This window comes from Pinus tabuliformis, chromosome 1_2 (genome assembly GCF_031772625.1).
Source record: "Pinus tabuliformis cultivar Carrire ecotype Pingquan chromosome 1_2, CPIR1, whole genome shotgun sequence".
NCBI lineage: Eukaryota > Viridiplantae > Streptophyta > Pinopsida > Pinales > Pinaceae > Pinus > Pinus tabuliformis.
The window spans coordinates 52,366,090-52,385,628 of record NC_142298.1 but is presented as its reverse complement, the minus strand read 5'-3'; the positions used below and the strand labels follow the sequence as shown (position 1 = coordinate 52,385,628).

The 19,539-nt window shown below is 39.4% G+C and overlaps 1 long non-coding RNA gene across 1 annotated transcript; it reads right to left on the bottom strand.

Annotated features, from left to right (window-relative positions):
• Positions 1 to 18,353: 18,353 nt before the first annotated feature.
• Positions 18,354 to 19,307, bottom strand: LOC149204379 (uncharacterized). The gene is made up of 3 exons (XR_016251771.1): positions 19,057 to 19,307; positions 18,786 to 18,955; positions 18,354 to 18,622 (listed from the first exon to the last, which is right to left on the bottom strand). It is a non-coding gene; the product is annotated as an uncharacterized LOC149204379 (long non-coding RNA).
• Positions 19,308 to 19,539: the final 232 nt, after the last annotated feature.

Below are 19,539 nucleotides of genomic sequence, written 5' to 3'. Positions count from 1 at the left end.
TCTTTTTACAATTTTTTTTTTTGTCATGTTTTTAATTTGACTATATTTTAATATCTATTTTATTTGTTTGTTTTAGTTTTTATTTCTCAATATTTTATTTTATTTATTTTTTAAGTCGTGTTTTTTTTAATGTTTTAATATATCTTTTTATTTACTTGTTATTATTTTTTAAAGTTGTTATGTTTTTTTTTTTCAAACCGACCTTATTATTTGTGAATTTGATAATTGATTTTAAAGTGTCAAAAATATGCCTTAAAAAATGTTGATGCTTTTCAAAATCCAGATGAAAATTACCAAAATTAAAAAAAAAAATATTCACCCCTAATACATTACAAAATTTAAAGTGTAAAAAATAAGTGCTCTAAAAAAGGCGTTGATGCCTCATCAACGATTTTCAAAATCAACATGAAAAGCATTAACATTTTTTTAAAAAATGTTCATAAGAAAATTTAAGGGGTTGATGCCTTATCAACGCTTTTTAAAATCAGCATGAAAATCATTAACATTTTTAAAAAAATATTCATAAGAAAATTTAAAGTGTCTAAAATATGCTCCAAATAAAAAATGGTTTATTATGAATTAGTGTTTTTCAAAATCGAATGATTTTTTTGCTACCTCAAAAAAACGGGTAATCATTTCAGTTCTCGTTTCAAAGTTTATGTTGTTTGAAGAATCCCATGATTCAATCCTCTCCATTCATAGCCTACTTAAATTCTTTTAGAGCCCTTATGGAAAATTATACAAAGAGAAACGTTGTCATATTTTATAGCCCCTCTCTCCCTTACATTGGCTTCACCCAATATGGTTCATGAATTCGACTCGACATTTGATAAGGGGTGAGGTGGCAAACGGTGAGCATGAAAACCATGTTGAGAGCTCTCTCCTAATGAATTTGCGTGCACCTAAAGCTTAGGTTGTACAATACTACAATTAGAACTTGGATTATGCACCTGCAAATTTAATGGCACCAAGGTGGGGGTTGATTATAGAATTTAATGGTGAAGAAATATATTTTGCATATGAGCTCTCCTACCTTGGGGTTAAATCCATGGGCAACATTAAGTCATCATGTCTCTCGACTTTAGAGTGTTTGGGTATGCTATGGTGTCGACAAATCATTTTCATGATCTGGAAAAATACCCCTGCAACTAATGGTGTCTCCAAATGTGAATTGGAAATATTCTGGAGTAATTGTTTGGTCAATCACATTATTGGTGGAGAGTGAAGGTTCGTGTGGGGAGGCTCAAGCAATATAGTCAATTTTTGGGAAATGTGTACTTCTTTGTTCGACTGTGAGGTTAAATTCTTTTTCATCCTTACTATTCTCCCGAATTTGGTTCATCATAAATAAACTACCTTTTATGGGACATTGTGGGTCATTATGTTGGTTTTGAAAGAAAATTTACTCTTGGATGTGGCAGTGTAATTAGTTACAGGGTACACCTCTGTGAAGGCCTCCACGATCATTTTTATTCGCCCCATGCCTTTAGGGATCCCTCTATGTTCATGATTGATTTTTTCTCTATCATCTGTATTGTTGGAATTTCTAAGTCTAATTGTTAGAAATCCTTCATGTAGTTTTTGAATTATTTCTGCCTACTTGTTATGTTTAATTAACAAGTTATTTACCATGTAAATACTGAAAATAATTACAAGTACATGCTCAACACATTACAGATCATCAATTGAAGGAAAAACAAGCACACACATGACACCGTTATTTTTGGACCAATGTCCCTGGAAAAACCCAATGCAGGAAAATCGGTGCAGCTATCTGAGGGTTTTATTATTAAGGAGTTTCAGAATACAATCTGGGTGCCAAACTAGCTCACCCAATAGAGAATGATCTCGGTAGTAGTATCTCTTAGTCGGAGACAGATATTCCATCTAAAACCCCGGATGAACAATCCCACAGCTCTTAGCTCCAATCTGCCCCACAAAATCTCCAGTGTCTGCCTCTAGGGACTACGTCAGCCTCTTTGGCCTGGCGTCACCCCACCTCACCCTGCATTAGCCTCTGGAGGCATTGCGTAAGCCTTTAGAGCCTTTGTGTCACCCACGCCGGCTCTCTTTGGCACTGCGCAGCTCCTGGCTGCCTCTGTGTGGGCCCTAACTAGCTCTGTGTGGCCTCTAGATGGCTTTGCATCCCTCTCTCTCAGCTTCTGCACTGATGCTTCCAGTACCCTCTCTATCTCTCTTCTTCTGTATTCACTGCCCCTCAATTTCAACTCTGATCACTCCTTTAATTTTCTCAGCAAGTTGTTAGGGTCCAACACTAACCCCCTTATTTATGTAATATGGTCGAGTTATAGTTATAGTTAATTAAAGAGTCAATAAATCTCGTATTAATAATTGTAAGTGGTTGACCCACATTTAAAGAAAGGGACCACAGTTAGTTGCAAATGGGCCATGGTATTAGATAGATGGTATTGATAGAAACATGGTACTGACCCATGGTATTGCATGTATGAATCCTATATAAAGGATAGAAACTCCCCATTGAGGAGTGTTTTGTCGTGTCTTATTTTGTAATCAAGCTCTGCTCTGTTGGAGGTTGTCCCCTCAAAGAGGCAAGTGAACATTGCTTTCATCACTGAATATTAAAATATTTGCTATTTTTCTCATTTTGTTCTATGTTTTGGGTTGTATTTCTTCGTATATTTGGTATTTTGGCATCTTCTCACATGTCAAGAGAATAACACAAGCCCTGCCCCAGAAAATTGAATTCTTGATCGACTCGGTGTGTTCTCTAAGTGACCCTCAAACATCCTCTTATATCTTTCTCGTTGACATTTCAACGACTGAGATTAAGTCACTAATCAATGGCTAAGATTAGATCTGGCTTGATCCATGACTTTTGGACCATTCTAACACAGTTTTATATTAATTCACACTAATATTTTATTTTCCCTAAGTTTAGACTTAGGGACTCCATTAAAAATATTAATTATTTTAATATCTCCCAAACTGTTTAGAATTTGCCCAAACCATTTCTAGGTATCGGAGATCTCACTTTCTTTAGCCTCTCCACCAATTTTCGGGGCTAGAGAACATCTAATGCTACCCCAAATCAACACTCCCTCTTAGCGAGGACCGTGCTCTAGTAATACTCTTCACTGAGCATCACCCCGATCATCCGGCATCGACCTTGGTGCTAATGCTAGGCCTGTTGCCCAACATCCTCTGTACTGCTGCATCATTCACTGCTACCCATGGCCCTACCACTGCCACTGCTGCATCCATACGACAGCCCCTCTCATCATGATGCATCATGCTGCCCATAGCACTGCCACTGCTAACTGCTGCACTGTAACTCAGTTACTAAGAAGTAAGTAATTGATCTCCCAACTCTGACATCTCTGTTAGGCTAGAGACACCCATGATGTTGAAACTCCTTCTGTCGCTGACAAGTGCTCCCTCTCTAACTTTTGCACTGCTGCAACAACTCCATGCACCTCGCACTACTGTCTCACGTTGTCCTGGGACTCCTACACTGTAGCTCCCTCTGTCGCTCCATCCACATCCATCTCTGCTGACATCCGCCAGTACTGCTACTCCTCTTTGGGGCTCCCGTAGCAAGGTATAATCTAAGAGGCTGGGTACCTCGAGGATCCTGCCACTCATCGCTTGTAGTCCATTTGACTATATATTGATGTCTCCCCACTTCCTCTCAAGTGGCGTGTGAGAACTCATGGCACAACCATCATCTGTCTCCACTTCCTTCTCCACCCTTGTTGGCGCATCCTTGGTCTCGGAAGCCTATCCCTTGTTCTTCTTCCTTGGACACTGGCTCGCATATTGACCCAGTCCCCCACAGTGGAAGCATTTGACCTTGGAGACGTCCTTCTTCTTCCGTTTCTCCTACTTTTCCTCAGATGCTAGGGCAGCATCCTCCTCTTCCTCCTTCTTGATTCTGACCCCCTTATTGTTGCTTCCCACCTTGGTTAGCCTTCTGATCTCTTCTTGGCGAAGATCCACCCACGGTTCCTCCCAATCTGGAAGGCTCGACCTGCCCAATATGCTCTGGACAAACACCTCCCAGTCTTCTGAGACTATGTTCAGGTCTGTCCTCACCATAAATTCTTGATCCGACGTGGCCCCTATGGAAGTCAGCTGATCTTGGATCTCCTTCAATTGATCGAGGAAGTTGTTGATCTATTCTCCCTTCTGCATCTAGTATGACCGCAGCTAATTTTCTAGTAGCATCTTCCTTTGCATGGAAGTATTGCTGATACAATTTCGTTAGGGCCTCCCACATCACATTTGCCATTTCCTTTTCGGTAATATGTGGTACTACATGGTCCTTAACTTTGTCAAGGATGAAGCTCTTAGCCGTTGCCATTTCCTCCTCATACTTGTCGTTCTCAACTGGGCCAACTGGGATCGCTATCGTCTTCAAGGCGAAGTGCTTAAGACGATTCCTGTCTAGAACAGACAAGATTATGGCCTTCCAGACTATGAAGTTTGAGGCTCCGTCCAGTCTGTCCTGGTCTCTTACCCCGTTCACTACCATTTCACTACTCTTCTACTTCCCTTTTGGAAGTTCTCCGTGTGACTCCCTCTGAGCCTCGATATCCCTCCTAGAAACCCCTCTGCCAATGTCGATATGCCCCCACGCTGATCTTTAGTGCAGCTGCACCACTGATCCAGATTTCTTGGCTAGAAATCCATGGCAGTAACTCCCTCCTCCTTGGTCTTACCCTATTAGGTATTGTTATGACCACAGTACCCCACCAACTTCACTCCACAGCTTACCCACAACCTCTTATGCCTCAGAAAATTGAAGGTTAGAGCTTCTAAGCTCTGCGCAATCCTGACACCAGCAAAATTCGCACCTCCTAGCCACGAGCATCAATCCTCCTGAATGATAAAGATGACCGGGCACTGCGTAGGTTAGGTCTGCTCCCTTCTACCACTGCGTTGATCCTCCTCTCGGCTCAAACTTGATGACGTAGGCACTGCGTCACCACTTCCTTACTGCTTTTCCGCTAGGAACAACTTCTGTCACTTGGGACAGTTGTTTCTACTGCTGTTGCTCTATTCGGCTGATGCCCTTAGTTCCCCTGTGATCTGTGACCATGCTCTGATACCATGTTGTAATTTCTAAGTCTAACTATTAGAAATCCTTCATGTACTTTCTGATTTATTTTTGCCTACTTGTTCTGTTTAATTAACAAGTTATTTACCATGTAAATACTGAAAATAAATACAAGTACATGCTCAACACATTACAGATCATCAACTGAAGGAAAAACAAGCACACAAGTGACACTGTTATTTTTGGACCAATGTCCCTGGAAAAACCCAATGTGGGAAAACTGGTGTAGCTATCTGAGGGTTTTATTATTAAGCAGTTTCAGAATACAATCTGGGTGCCAAACCGGCTCACCCAACAGAGAATGATCTCGGTAGTAGTACCTCTTAGTCAGAGACATATATTCCGGATAATACCCCATATGAACAATCCCACAACTCTTAGCTCCAATCTGCCCCACGAAATCTCCAACGTCTGCCTCTAGGGACTGTGTTAGCCTCTCTGGCCCAACGTCAGCCCAACGTCACCCCAAATTGCCCTGCGTCAGCCTCTGGAGGCATTGTGTCAGCCTCTAGAGCCTCTGCGTCATCCACGTAGGCTCTCTCTGGCTCTGCACAGCTCCTGGCTGCCTCTGCGTGGCCTCTAGTTGGCTCTGCGTTCCTCTCTCCCAACTTCTACGCTGATTCTCTTGGTACCCTCTCTGCCTCTCTGCTTCTGTATCCACTACCCCTTAGCTGCAACTCTTATCACTCCTTCGATTTCATCAGCAAGCCCTGCCCCAGAAAATCGAATTCCTGATCAACTCGGTGTGTTCTCCAAGTGACCCTCAAGCCTCTTCTTATACTTTTCTCGTTGACATTTCAATGGACGAGATTAAGTCCCTAATCAATGGCTAAGATTAGATCTGGCTTGATCCATGACTTTTGGACCATTCTAACACAGTTTTATATTAATTCACATTAATATTTTATTTTCCTTAGGTTTAGACTTAGGGACTCCATTAAAAATATTAATTATTTTATTATCTCCCAAACTGTTTAGAATATGCCCAAACCATTTCTGGGTATTTGAGATCTCATGTGATTTAGCCTCTCCACCAATTTTTGTGGCTAGAGCATATCTGATGCTACCCCAAATCAACATGTATCCCTCTTTAGGCTTGCACTAAGAACTTCTCTTCGCTAATTAGTATTCTCCTCCTTGTCTATCGTATAGTTAGTGCCTTGTGTTCTTTGGCCCTCCCATCGCCCGTCCCTTGTTCTATCTTTCACCTCCATTAGACTCCCTAGGATCTCTCTCATTCACTGAACCTACAATATCTCTTTGCCACCTTTCCTTTGACCCCTGGTTTATTCAGGATTTGACCCTCATTGGCAATTTACTCCTCCCTCTTGGAGACTTTTTAATGTTGCTTAGAAAGAACCTCCATTTGCATGTGGCAATAATTGGTAGCAAGTGTCCACAACAACTTGAAGATCTATACCTTGAAACTATGGAATTGAATTGGAAAGTCCATCAACAAACAAACCAAATCATTTTTCTTGTTGATGAACTTTAGTATTTCAAAGCCAAACCGAGTCGTTAGGATGATGAAATTGACGCCTTGTGCAAACAAGTGAATGAATAGAAAATGTAGATGGAAGCATATGAAAATCAAAGCTCTACAAGCAATGCACTCAATCGATCTCCTCAAAATTTGTTGATAGATCTTATTAAACCCTTGACTAATCATCTCTCTCCCTTTTCTTCATGAATTCCTATTGTAATTTGTCCTTTTGTTAGACTAGTTTTGCAAGTTGTATGCATATAGATCGTTTGCCATAGGAAGATTATTTGCAGTAGTGGACTTGTAGTCAGAAATTTTGGTATCACCTTCCAGTACTCCTTTGAAGAAACAATTGTTTGGAAAAGCAGTGTAATCATTTCCCGAGTATTTTGCTGCATCTGTACGTAAACTTAATAGACGTATTACTTATATATGTTAACATGAATATTGAGATAGTTTATTTAAATATTATATTGAAATATTTTTAAAAATATAAAAATTATACACCTTTCTCACACTCATATGGAAAGTGAAAATACAAGATTTTTATTTATTTTTACCTTGTTCCCTTTATGTTACTTAACATGGACATCAAAATATTTTATTTATGGTTAAGGGTGAGCTTTTCCATGCTACATTGTAATATTTTATTTTTATTTTAAAAGGGACATGTGTCAACTCCATGTTGAACACAGACCGAACCACGCCCTCATACTGGGCTGTAGCATGAGTCTCTTGGCCCAATTACTATTTTTTAATTTGTTAATGTAAGCATCCTTTTATTATTTTCAAATATATTGAGTTGTAGAGCACCAAGATGGATCAAATGTCTCAAGATACCTCTTTTTGAATGAAAAACTTGAGGAAATGTTTACACATCTAGAAATTTGATTCCTTTCGATTTGGAGTTAAAATGAATCTATGCTACTTTTGAGAAACACAATAATAAAATGTTTTAACTTTAAGACTTAATTTTTGATTTACATTCTCCATATTAAATCGTTAATTCACGCCCCCTTCTATTTTGTATTATAAGAACTTTCTAGTTTTTTCTCTCTATATATTTGATGTTAAAAGCTTTTGCACAACATACATATTGAAATATATTAAACGTGTTTTGTTATTAATATTTTTTAAATATTATACATCAACTTCATATTAATAATAAAATAAATTAGACATCTCCAAAAGATAAAAATATGAGGAAAATTTTCATTTAAATTACTTTATTTTTCTTTCTATAATTGATATAAAATTATGTTATTTAATAGGGAGATTGAACTAACTTATTTATGGCTTGTAGCACTAATTTTTTATTATTATGAATCTATTTTTGTTTTAAATATTACATGTCATCTAAACCTAAAATGAATGAATTACACATCATATAATATTAATAATATTATTTTTACATGTTATCTGTCAACTTTATAAGTAGTAAAAGAATTATATATCCCCCCTTACTAAAAAATAAATAATTTTTTATATACTTTTAATCATTATATCTCTATATATAAAATTAAAATGAAAATATTTTATTTATTATTAACATTGATTTTTTTATTATCACACTTTAAAATATCTCTTTTTTTTTTTATAAGTAAGAGACGAACCTTCTATTAATCTGCTCAAATTACATAATATACAGAGTACCCCAGATAGCAGGGGCAACAGAAAAACCAGGGACCGAAGCTCAAAGAGGTTCCTACAAATAGCTCAAAGTGGTACCTACTGCATTCACTAGACGGACCCAGAGGCAACAATAAAAAGTCCACGAAATCGAATCCTCACCGTTGAAAACATAACCCCAATCCAACGGTCAACAATCAAAGGGACCCACAAAGGGACCCACAATCGTGCAACAATCATAACCAATCCCAGTCATTGAAAGCAAAGTCCCGAACCAACGGCCAACAAGGATATCGCACGGATGAGAAGCATGGAGGTTTACCGCGCGATGAGAGCGGTTTTCTCTCACCTCTTGATGCCACGTGTTACCCCCTGAGTGGAATCACATGCATCTACCACAATACCAGATGCCAACCATGTCCCATGCGAGATACCATATATGGTTTTGGGGTTTTGTGTTCATGGTTTCGTGGAAAGCCCAGGGCCCATACAGGGACCCACAGTGGACCCCACTGCCCCTTGCACACGGACCTGATTGCAACTCTAAACTGGGTCCAATAAATAGCAACAGGTTCGGAACCCTGAGGCGACAAGCATGACCCATCTCAGCCGTTGAATACATAATCCCAATCCAATGGTCATTTGGGATATTGCACGGATGAGAAGCACGGAGGATAACCGCGCGATGAGAGCGGTTTTCTCTCACCTCTCGATGCCACGTGTTACCCACTGAGTGGAATCGCATGCACCTACCAGAATACCAGATACCATTTAAGTCTCGCGTGAAATACCACTTATGGTATTGAGTTCGTGGTTTCGCGAAAAAGCTAGAACATTCCCATAGCCCTTGCTGAGCCTTCTGCCCGGAGTTGCCAACAAAAACCCGCTGAGCCAAATACACCCAGGTAGTCCGTTCTCCGTCATTGCCCGACTTGAAACCTTCATCATCCATCCAAAAGTTAACAAAATTGTGGAGAGCAACCATATCCCATTGTAGACACATTAGGTGATATCATCCTCACTCCTGTCTCCCGTATCCCTTCGATCAACACTATTCATCCATAAATCCCAATCTATGGTTGCTAGGATGAAACAGTCCTCTCATAGTTTCCCTTCAGGTAACAACTCCCATGGCTGCCGAGAATCCCTGTCCTTATTGGGCACACCTTCGTTGGCCAACCGATCTGTAAGCATATTTTCCTTCCTTCTAACATGAACAAATCTAATTATTTTAAGGGTCTGCAAGTGAGAGTGGATATGGTGAAAAACCTGCAGTAGCTTCCAGTGCTTCGACACTTTATATGGTGAAGTTCCATTGTGAATCTTCTTAGCTGCTCTGATGATTAAATTCGAATTTTCTTCAATGATAACATTCTGTAAATTTTCCTCCACCAGGATTTCTAAGCATTGATCTAAAGCTAGCAATTCAACCATGTTATTGGTACCCTTTTCCAAGTGGCCATGGAAGATGTATTTTATGTGCCCCTGAGCATCTCTTATTGCACCCCCAAAGCCAGCTTCCCCCGGATTTCCCTTAGAAGCTCCATCAATGTTTACTTTGAAGAAGCCATGAGGAGGGGGCTACCATCTACTAGCCCCTGTGCTGATTGCTCTCACTTCCTTCCTTATTCTTTGAGGATTGATGGATTGAAGACCCAAATTAAGAATAATAATCTCCTCATGAGGCAGAGGAGGATTCGTGGGAATTGACCTCAAAAGGCTCTTCACTATTTCTTTAAGCTATATTAGAATTTGTTTGATTATATGCTAGGGTTCGCTAGCTTTATTTGTGAAGATCCGCCTGTTGCGTTCTTTCCAAATATTCCAGATAACAAAGCATGGTACTAGCATCCAGGCTTTGTTGATAATCTCATTTTCTAAGAAGTTCTTCCTCCAGTTATTCAGGGTGTTGGATATGCTAAGCTTGTCCCTGTCAGTTTGTCGGAAGCTTGATGCCACCCAGTCCCAAACCTTAACAGAAAAGGAGCAGAGGTTGAGCATGTGTTCAATCATTTCCTCATGTGAGCCACATAGGTGAAATTTGGAAGGGCCAATGAAACCTTTCTTTAGGAGGTTTTCCCAAGTTAGGATCTTCCTTTGATGCACAAGCCAGATAAATAGCTTTATTTTCATCCAGTGAGGAGTTTTCCAAAGTTCCTTCCAGACTTTATCATCGTTTACAAAGTTGAATCTTGTGATTTCTTGTTTTGCCTCTTTGAGGTTAAAGTTACCTTCGTTATTCTTCGCCCATATTAATTGGTCGTGTGAGGAGGAAACAAGAATCCGTCGGTGCTTTAAGTCCATGGTGAGAGCCTCTGCCATGGCCTTCAAAGGATTCTCATCACTGTAACTTAGTTCCTTCCACTTCCTCCATTTTTCATTGTTCCTTCCCTGGTCCCAGAAATCTTTTACCATTAATAGGCCTTTGCTATCTGTGTCTCTCTTGAGGGCTGCCAAGTCAATCCTGTTGAGGATGGGTTCCTGTTGCCAACTTTCCTCCCAGAATCAAGCTCGGTCCACTGCTCGGATTTCCCAAAAACAATGCTACTGAACAATGCTTTTGTTCTCCCAAGCAAGGTTCCAAATGTGTGATCCTCTGATTTGTCCTGTCATTCTAATGAGATCCTTTTCTTGCTAGTGCTTGGCGTATTTTTGTTTCCAGAGCTTCGCCCAGGGGGAATTCGGCTTCTTGATCCATTGCCACCAAAGCTTAGCTCTCGAAGCTTTATTGAGAGTTTCCGGATCATGTAGCCCCAAGCCACCATGGATTTTGGGCTTGCAGATCTTGTCCTAGGCAACTAAGGCCGACTTTTTTTTCTCTTCCCCTCTACCCCATAGGAAGTCCCTTTGAATGTTCCTTATCTGCTGCTTAATACCTTGAGGAGCAGGGATAGCTGCAAACATGAAAATGGGAATGGCTTGCAAGACCGCCTGTGTGAGCACAAGTCGCCCTGCTAAGTTTAAAGATCTGCATGTCCATTTTCTGATTTTGTCCTGAAGTTTATTTAAAATTGGTTCCCATATTTTCTTGCTGAGAGGTTTATTAGTAAGAGGAATGCCAAGATATTTGGAAGGCAACTGATCCCTTTGAAAACCCAGAATTCTGGTAATGTTTCTCTGTATAGCAATATTTGTGTTAAAGAAAAAAACTTTGGACTTGTTTAGGCTTACCTCTGTGCTTGCTGCCATAGCAAATTCATTTAAGATATCTTTAATTTCCCTTGCTTCCCTGACTGTGGGTATGCCCTATAGCATAGTGTCATCCACAAATTGCTAGTGAGTATTAGCCTCTCCATCTGGGGTGAGCTTGATCCCCTAAATTCGACCTTCAACATTTGCCCTTCTAATTTCCCTGCCTATCCCTTCCATCATGAGGACAAAGAGAAAAGGGGAGAGCGGATCGCCTTGTCTGAGCCCTCTGGAAGTTGTGAATGTATTTGAAGGGGCTCCATTAAACAAAATGGAAAAGCTGGTTGTGGTGAAGGTGCCATAACCCATCTTATCCAATTTTGGTCAAAGCCATATGATTTTCAAAGTAGCTCTGATATAAGACCAGCTGAGTTTGTCATAGTCTTTAGCAATGCCCAACTGAATAATCATGCCTGCTTGCTTGTTGCTTTTGAGAGAGCGAACCACCTCATGTGCTTGGATGATGTTGTTGAGAATTTGTCGTCCTTCCACATAGCTTGTTTGCTCTTCTGAGATGAGGGAAGGTAGTAGGGGATTGAGTCTATTGGCTACCACTTTGGAGATGATTTTGTACACCACATTACATAAGGCTATAGGTCTAAATCCATCCAGAGTCATAGCATTTTCCTTTTTGGGGATTAAAGCTATGAAGGAAGCATTCAGTGCTTTCAAAATCTTTTTGTATTTTCTTGAGTCTTCCACAACTTCGAGGATATCCTGTTTGACTGTATCCCAGTAGGCTTTGAAGAAATCAACATTGAAACCATCTGGGCTTGGTGCTTTTCCACTTTGCATTTCCTTGATCACCTCACTGACCTCCTCTTCCGAGACTGGCCTATTGAGATTTTGGTTGTCCTCTCTAGTGACCAACTTGGGGATATATTGGGTGAACTGATTGATGAACCTAGATCTATCCTCCATTGGCTCCTTTGCAATATTAGAGAAGTGTTGTACTAGATTTGATTCCATGTCCTTATGGGAGACAAGCTTAACACCCTGAGAATCCTTAATCTTTGTGATTCTATTATGTGCCCTATGAGCCATAGTGGATTTGTAGAAGAACTTAGTATTTCTTTCTCCCTCTTTGATCCATTGAATCCTGGATTTCTGTCTCCAGAAAGTTTCCTCTTGTAAGCATCGATCCTCCCATTCTTCCTGCAAAGAATTAGTTAGCTTTTGCCTCTCTTCATTGAAGCCCTCTGTGATATTGATCTGATTGATTTCCTGGAGCTTTTGTTCAGTCTCAATTCTAGCCTTGAGGATATCACCAAATTCCTTTTTGTTCCAAGCTTTAAGTTTGGATTTAATATATTTCAGTCTCTGCTAGAGCATGTACATTTTAGTGCCCTGAATATTCAGATCCTCTTTCCACCATTTGTCAATGTTACTGGTGAATTTGGGGTGTAAGAGCCAAGCATTCTCGAATATGAAGGGCCTGTTCCTCGGAATGCCCATAAAGGTAGCTTCTAGCTGAACTGGTCAATGATCTGAACCTCCAGAGGGTAGAATGGACACTGTGATGGCTGGTCCTGTGAGGAGGAGATCCTCAGAGATGATAAATCTATCAAGTTTTGAAGCCACTTGGGAATCCCCTCCTCTTTTGTTGTTCCATGTGAAGGTTCCATTTATTGTCTCTGTGTCCACTGGTCCCATGTTCATGATGAAATCTTGGAAGGCTTCAGAATCTTTACCTAGCTTTTTAGTGCCTCCTTTTTTTTTTTCTGAAAGAGATCTTATCATATTGAAATCACCTGCAACTATCCAAGGCATATTGGGATATCGTGCTCTTATATTTCCCAGGGAGTTAAGAAGCTTGAGTTTATCTACTTGCTTCTGAGGTCCATAAACATTTGTTATCATATATGTTTCCTTATCACCTACCATACTACACACCAAAGATAGATAGTTCCTGGAAGCTTCAGCATCCAGGATTCCAAATTTCTGTGGATCCCACAGCGTAAGAATCCCACCTGCTGAGTTATTTGCCTTGACCTCTAAGTACTCATACTTGATTAACCATTTATTATGAATTTCTCTTATTTTCTCCATTGAACATTTGGTCTCCTGAATAAAGACCATGTCTGGTTTTTCTTCTTTAATTCTGTTACTCATATTCCTTTGTTTCCTTCTACTACCTAAACCTCTAATGTTCCATGTTGTAAGCTTCATTAAGAAATGTTAGTAAAGGAATAGCTGGTAAGATCTTTCATCTTACCTGAGTTAATCAGTAGTTTTCCACATTCGTTTAGCAGTTCATTCTGTCTTTTCCTTCCTCTTTTCCTTCTTGAGTTCTTTGGAGATTGTGCCTGTGAGTTCTCCATGGTTTTGACCCCACTTTGCTCCTGGATTTCGTGGCTTATTTTGACACCAGTTCCCTTCGATTGTGCCCTCCATAAAAAGAGCTGTTGAACTCTATCATAGTCTTCTTTTGGTGAGGAGTCCACTCCTTTGTTCCTGCCTTGTTCCAGAACAAGTTCTAGATCCAGATTTTCCCTATCTAGAATCTCCTGTAGTTCATGGTCCTCTGTTCCTGCCTCACTTGGAGTCATCTAATGTTATTTACTGATTTCCATGTAGCTTGGTAGATCCTCCTTCTGTTGGTTGTTTACTGTGATATCCTCCATTTCAGCTTCCGTTTCCTGCTCCTTGGATGTGTTCTCCCTGTCCTGGACTGTCTCCACATTCTCCTCTACTTCCTCTAGGATTTTGAAACTATTGTGTCTTGTATTTCTGTCTTCATTGCTTTTCTTGTGTGGCTGTTTACCCCCTTTCCCTTTGGCCCCAACCTTGGTAAAACCCTCGTGATCTCTATCCAAAGATGTTTTCCCATTGCCTTCCATATTGTTTGTAGGGCAGTCTCTAAACAAATGGCCATGTTCATGACATTTGCAGCACCTGAAAGGTATGTGCTCATGGTCCACCGTTTGCACCCAATCTTCATCATATACCTCCAAAATTATTGCTTCCGGAAGGGCTCCAACTAGATCCATTTCCACACATATTCGGGCAAAGGAGGTGTATTTACCTTTGAGAGTTGCCTTTGATATCTTTAGAAAATGCCCCAGCTTGTTTCCTATGGTTTTCAAAGATTCTGGGAGCCAGTGATCCAGAGATAGTGAGTATAGTCTGATCCAAACCGGTACAGATGTAAATGTTTCACGTTCCGGGACAAAGTTCATCATCCATGGCCTTATATAGAGTCTTGTCGCAGCATAGAAATAAGGCCCCCCTTCAAACACTCAGTCTTTGTCCTCTAGGTTTGCGAACACCACCGTGAAAAAGCCCTTAGAACCCAGATGTAAATGTATTTCTCCCTTTGGCTTCCAATGGCTCCTAATCCAGATGTGTAAAGCCCTCTCTGTTGGCCATAACCCCATGAACTTGCAGATGATCGCATGTTCTTTCATATGGTCCCTGTGCGCTTGAATCGCAGGATCACTCAATATGACCCGGGGAATGATGCTTGATTTTGGTTTGCAAACTCCCATAGTCCTTGTGGAAGTCGTTCTTCCATTACCGCCTCCCTTCTCCTTTTCTTTACTTGTTTCCTGTTGATTCCCTTCCTGATCCTCGGATTCGTTTCTTCCAACTATCTCCTTGCCTCTTTCTTCTGAAATCTTTCTCGACGGTTTTTTAAAATGCTTCCCTCCTGCTTCCTTGCCTCCTTCTGTGACTACCTGACTGTAGGAGGGAGCGACACTCCCCCCTGCGCATCCTGCCATGGAACCCTAATGCAAAACCCTAACGTCAACTTCGGTTCTTGTTCAAGTTGCAAAACGCCCCCTCTTCGATCTCGCCTTCACTTTAAAATATCTCTTAACACAATAATCACTTAACATAAAATTAAATATTAAAAAACTAACAAACCAAATATGAAGTTATTCGTAGCATTATCATAGAATACAAATCACATTATTATAATGTTGAGTAAAATTCCAGCAAAATAAAATATGTTTTTTATCCTTAAAATTAACAAACCAAACATAAAATTAAATATTAAAAAATTAACAAACCAAATATGAAGTTATTCATAGCATTATTGTAGAATACAAATCACATTATTATAATGTTGAGTAAAATTCCAGCAAAATAAAATATGTAGTTATTTTAAATTAGCTTTGAATTGAAATTATGGTTAAAGGATACAGGTATCATTTGGATTACCTTATTGAACATGTTGAAATAGGCAGTAGTTATTGGGTTATTTTATTTTATTTTAAATAATTTTTTTTGAGTTAATTGGGTTAAAATTAATCGAAAATAAAAAAAATAATAATTTTAGATTATTGAATTTATATAATTTGTAAAAGACATAAATTTATTATGATATTAAAAAATACAAGTTAAAAGACTAAACATGATTTTTTTTAAAACGTAACGTTGTATTTTCACTAAAAATCAAATGACGAAATTCCAACGGGAAAAGAATCGAATAGTCATCTCATAGAACGACTACGAAAAATATTACTTATATTCCTTTAGGGTAGATGAGGTATTAAATTGGGGTCCATTTGTCTCCTCTAATTGTATAAGGAGATATTCACCATCAAAGTATAAATTTGATGGTCATTCTTATTAGTGAACATGTAATATTCCCCCAAAGATTTTTAGTTATTATAGCAAGAGTTTTTTTAACTGTTTAAACAAATTTAAGTTTTCATATTAAATGAAAACATTATGATAACAAATAATATTCTAGGAAATTATGCCAAATGTGTTTAACATATCAGGTTGGTTAGTTGGTTATAGTAGGCGGTTACTTGCCCATAACCTCTCTTTTGAAAGAAAGAAAAACAAAAACTAAAAGGGTAAAGGTACCTGCAGTGGAAGGGAGGAGACAACCAAGAAATAATGGAAACTGTATTGATGGGTTAGACGAAATGCCTTGCAGCTAGCTTGAACTAAGTTTGGTTAGGACCTCTACTCTCTTAAAATAGCTTTGAACCAATTGATCTATACAAAAAATTTGAGAGAGAGAGAGAGAGAGAGGGGGGGGGGGGGGGGGGGGTGCTTTAGGTTGCGTGCTTGCTTTGAGAAAGCTCTTTTTCCCTACAAAACAAAAAACACAAAACCCAACACGGACATGCAAAGAAAACGAACCTTATGGCTCGAAGTTAGCTTTAGCCGAAAAACTAAATATTTTCAAAAATGAACTTTGCGGCTCAAAGTTAGCTTTGGCCGGAAACTAAATATTTTCCTCAATGTTTTTGATTTTTCGAGATCACCCTAAGACGCAGGGAAAAGAGCATACGCATGAGAAAAATCCTTCCTTTCTGTTTCTGATTTGCCCAGATCGCACAGAGTCGCAGGGCAAAGAGCATACGCAGAAATGAAAGGTATAGATCCGGTAATAAAAAAGCTAAATAAACCGAAACCGAAATAAACAGAGAGAAAATAACAGTAAAATGCAAATAAACACTGTATACCTCCAGATCTTAAAAATGACGTAGCTAGGGCTACCGGAAACCTTTTCGCGTGAAATGGAAGGGGTTCCTCACTGGAACAGATGCTCCCAACACAACAGAGCAGTCCTCTCGGCCCGAAAGCAGTCAGAAACAGCAGATCTAGGAAACGACAGTCGGATGCAGTTCTATCGGCTTCAGATTTGGATCACCAACGGACGCGGCCCTCAAATAGCTCTGATACCATGTAGGAATTTACAGGGTAAGTTCCTCAGACAGAACACCAAAAGGACACCGCTCACAACCAGATCGCAGATCAATACACCAGTATTTTGACGTGGTTAAAACCCTCAAAGAGGGAAACAGTCCACGGCCTGAGCCAACGCGGCCACTTCAGGCAATTTATTAATAAAAGAATGAAAATTTACATATGTTTCTCTCATGCACGGATTACGCTACAAATGACCCTCCATGCGCTTTAAATAGAATTCATGGACCAATCGGGTGTCAACCCACGGATCAAGTGTCGGTAATACCGAGGAGAGAATGAACCGTCGGATCACTACATATCGTGACCGTCAGATTGTAAGTTACAAAATGTACAATGGTAAAGAAACACTCTTTACCTAACTCTATACCTAACTCTATACTAGACCAAGTTGTACTTAACTATTTCCTATGTGTCAGAATATCCTAACAATAGTTACAAGTGCAGTGTGTATCATGTATGTGATTATAACACGGGGGGAGATGCAGTTGAAGCCTTGTCTCAAGGCTGGGAGGTTTAAGGCAATCATTTCCTAAGTTCTATAAGGATCTAAGATAGGCAACTACAGAACGAGGACAAACAGACAAACATATAAGTAACTACCTTTCATTGTTAAACAAATGTCTATTGACATGAAATGACAGAAGTCCATAAATGCTAAAGTACTCCCATACATTAGTAAATAGAGGCCAAAACAATATAGTATTCCCATAAATTATGAATCAGAAGTTAAAGAGCAAATGGCTAAAGATATTGATTAACTAAAGATTTCGTTGGGTATAAGGTATCATAGCTAAACTTTAATACAAAACTAAATAATTTGGAAATTAGTTACAACAATGGAAGGGACCCAAAATCAACATTCTTCTTTCCATTGGAAGGAATTTAGTAAGACCATACCACTAATGATAATCGGGTACTAACCATGAGGTTATATTTCACTGTGACACGAAGGGCCCGGATCCGAGGTTAGTTCCAGCTAGCCAGGTTCTGACTTGCTTGGAACGGTCCCCAAGATTCTTGGTGCTCAAATAACCGTTATTTCAATAGAGTCTAAACTCAGAAATTGTAAATAATAATGATAATGAAAACCCAGAATAAGAGCCATGAAATAAAATATTCATTATGCGAGCAAGCTCATTTAGCCAGTAGAAACATTTATATAACAAGCTATGAAAAAAAAGCCAATATTCTCTTAGTCATTTGAACATAGAAGAAATTTCATTCGACATCATAACTTTACATAGGTAAACATAAGCAGCAGAGTGCTAATTAGTGCTCGACCTTAGATAGAGGGAAAATGTCATCACGACCTATAGCCATTCAAAAAGTCTTGATAAAAAGATTAATAAAACCAAACTGTAATATAGTTCCTCCTCACAATAGCATCTGTAAACATCATTATGAGATCTCAGCTTGACTGTTAATGCAAGACAGTTCATAGCTGATTATTCTTCTAACGACTCATCAAAGACGAAAGTTTAACCATTAACCTTCTAATACTCAAGCCTAGAAAAGGAGAATGGTCTCTGTAAGGACCATGCGGCATGTACCTGAATCAAAGAAATGGTTCTGTCATTCTAGGCAGAAAACCCTAGATGAAAATAAAACGAAAGGGAGCAGGGAGGTACCTGTCACCAAACCAATTCAAATTAGAACTAAACTTCCTCGAAATCTTGACTAATAAAGAAAAAAGAGTGAGATTTCAAGTGTTACCTGTATGGCTATCTCCATAATGCCAAAGACTAACGTTTCCATCTGACATAAACCACTATCAATGCTCAAGGGTAGGTAGAGGGCGAATTGAATCTCAAACTCAAACCCTCTCCCTCTATATTCTACTTTTACCTGAATAATTGCAAGCGGTGGGCATTGCTAAGTCCCATCTAAGGAAAACATGAAGCTGTGTATTATTAGAACAAGAACAATAGGATAACCGCACATGTTCTGTTAAGATACCACAACAACACTGGTGAAACGAGCTTACCTTGGCCATCTAGTTGCAGGATTCAAACTTTTGTTGCCGTGGACCATGGTATCTTGCAGGAAAGAAGCAGTTTCAAGAGAAAGGGAACCTACAGCATCGGGCTCGACAGAGAGCAGACGTTAGACCAGGAATCAACTATGCAAATGAGACGTTTTAGCAGGGTTAGGGTAACCAGTTACCTTGGCTCCAAGCTGATTCATCACAGTCGTCGGATAGGTATCACTCATCCCAACCATAGATTTGTGGCAGGGTTCGAGGTATAGGAAAAGTTTCATAAGATGTAGCCCAGTCTAGAACCTTTAGACAAACCTTACAACTATGTTGACAATATTGCACACCAACTAATAAGCCATTCAACACAATTAAGTTTGGACTAAACCCTGCACGACCGTCTTAATGAACCATACATTGAACCATTAAGAAACGAAAATAGAAGTTGAATTTAAGTTGTAAGGTTAATATATATCTATATCTATATATGTG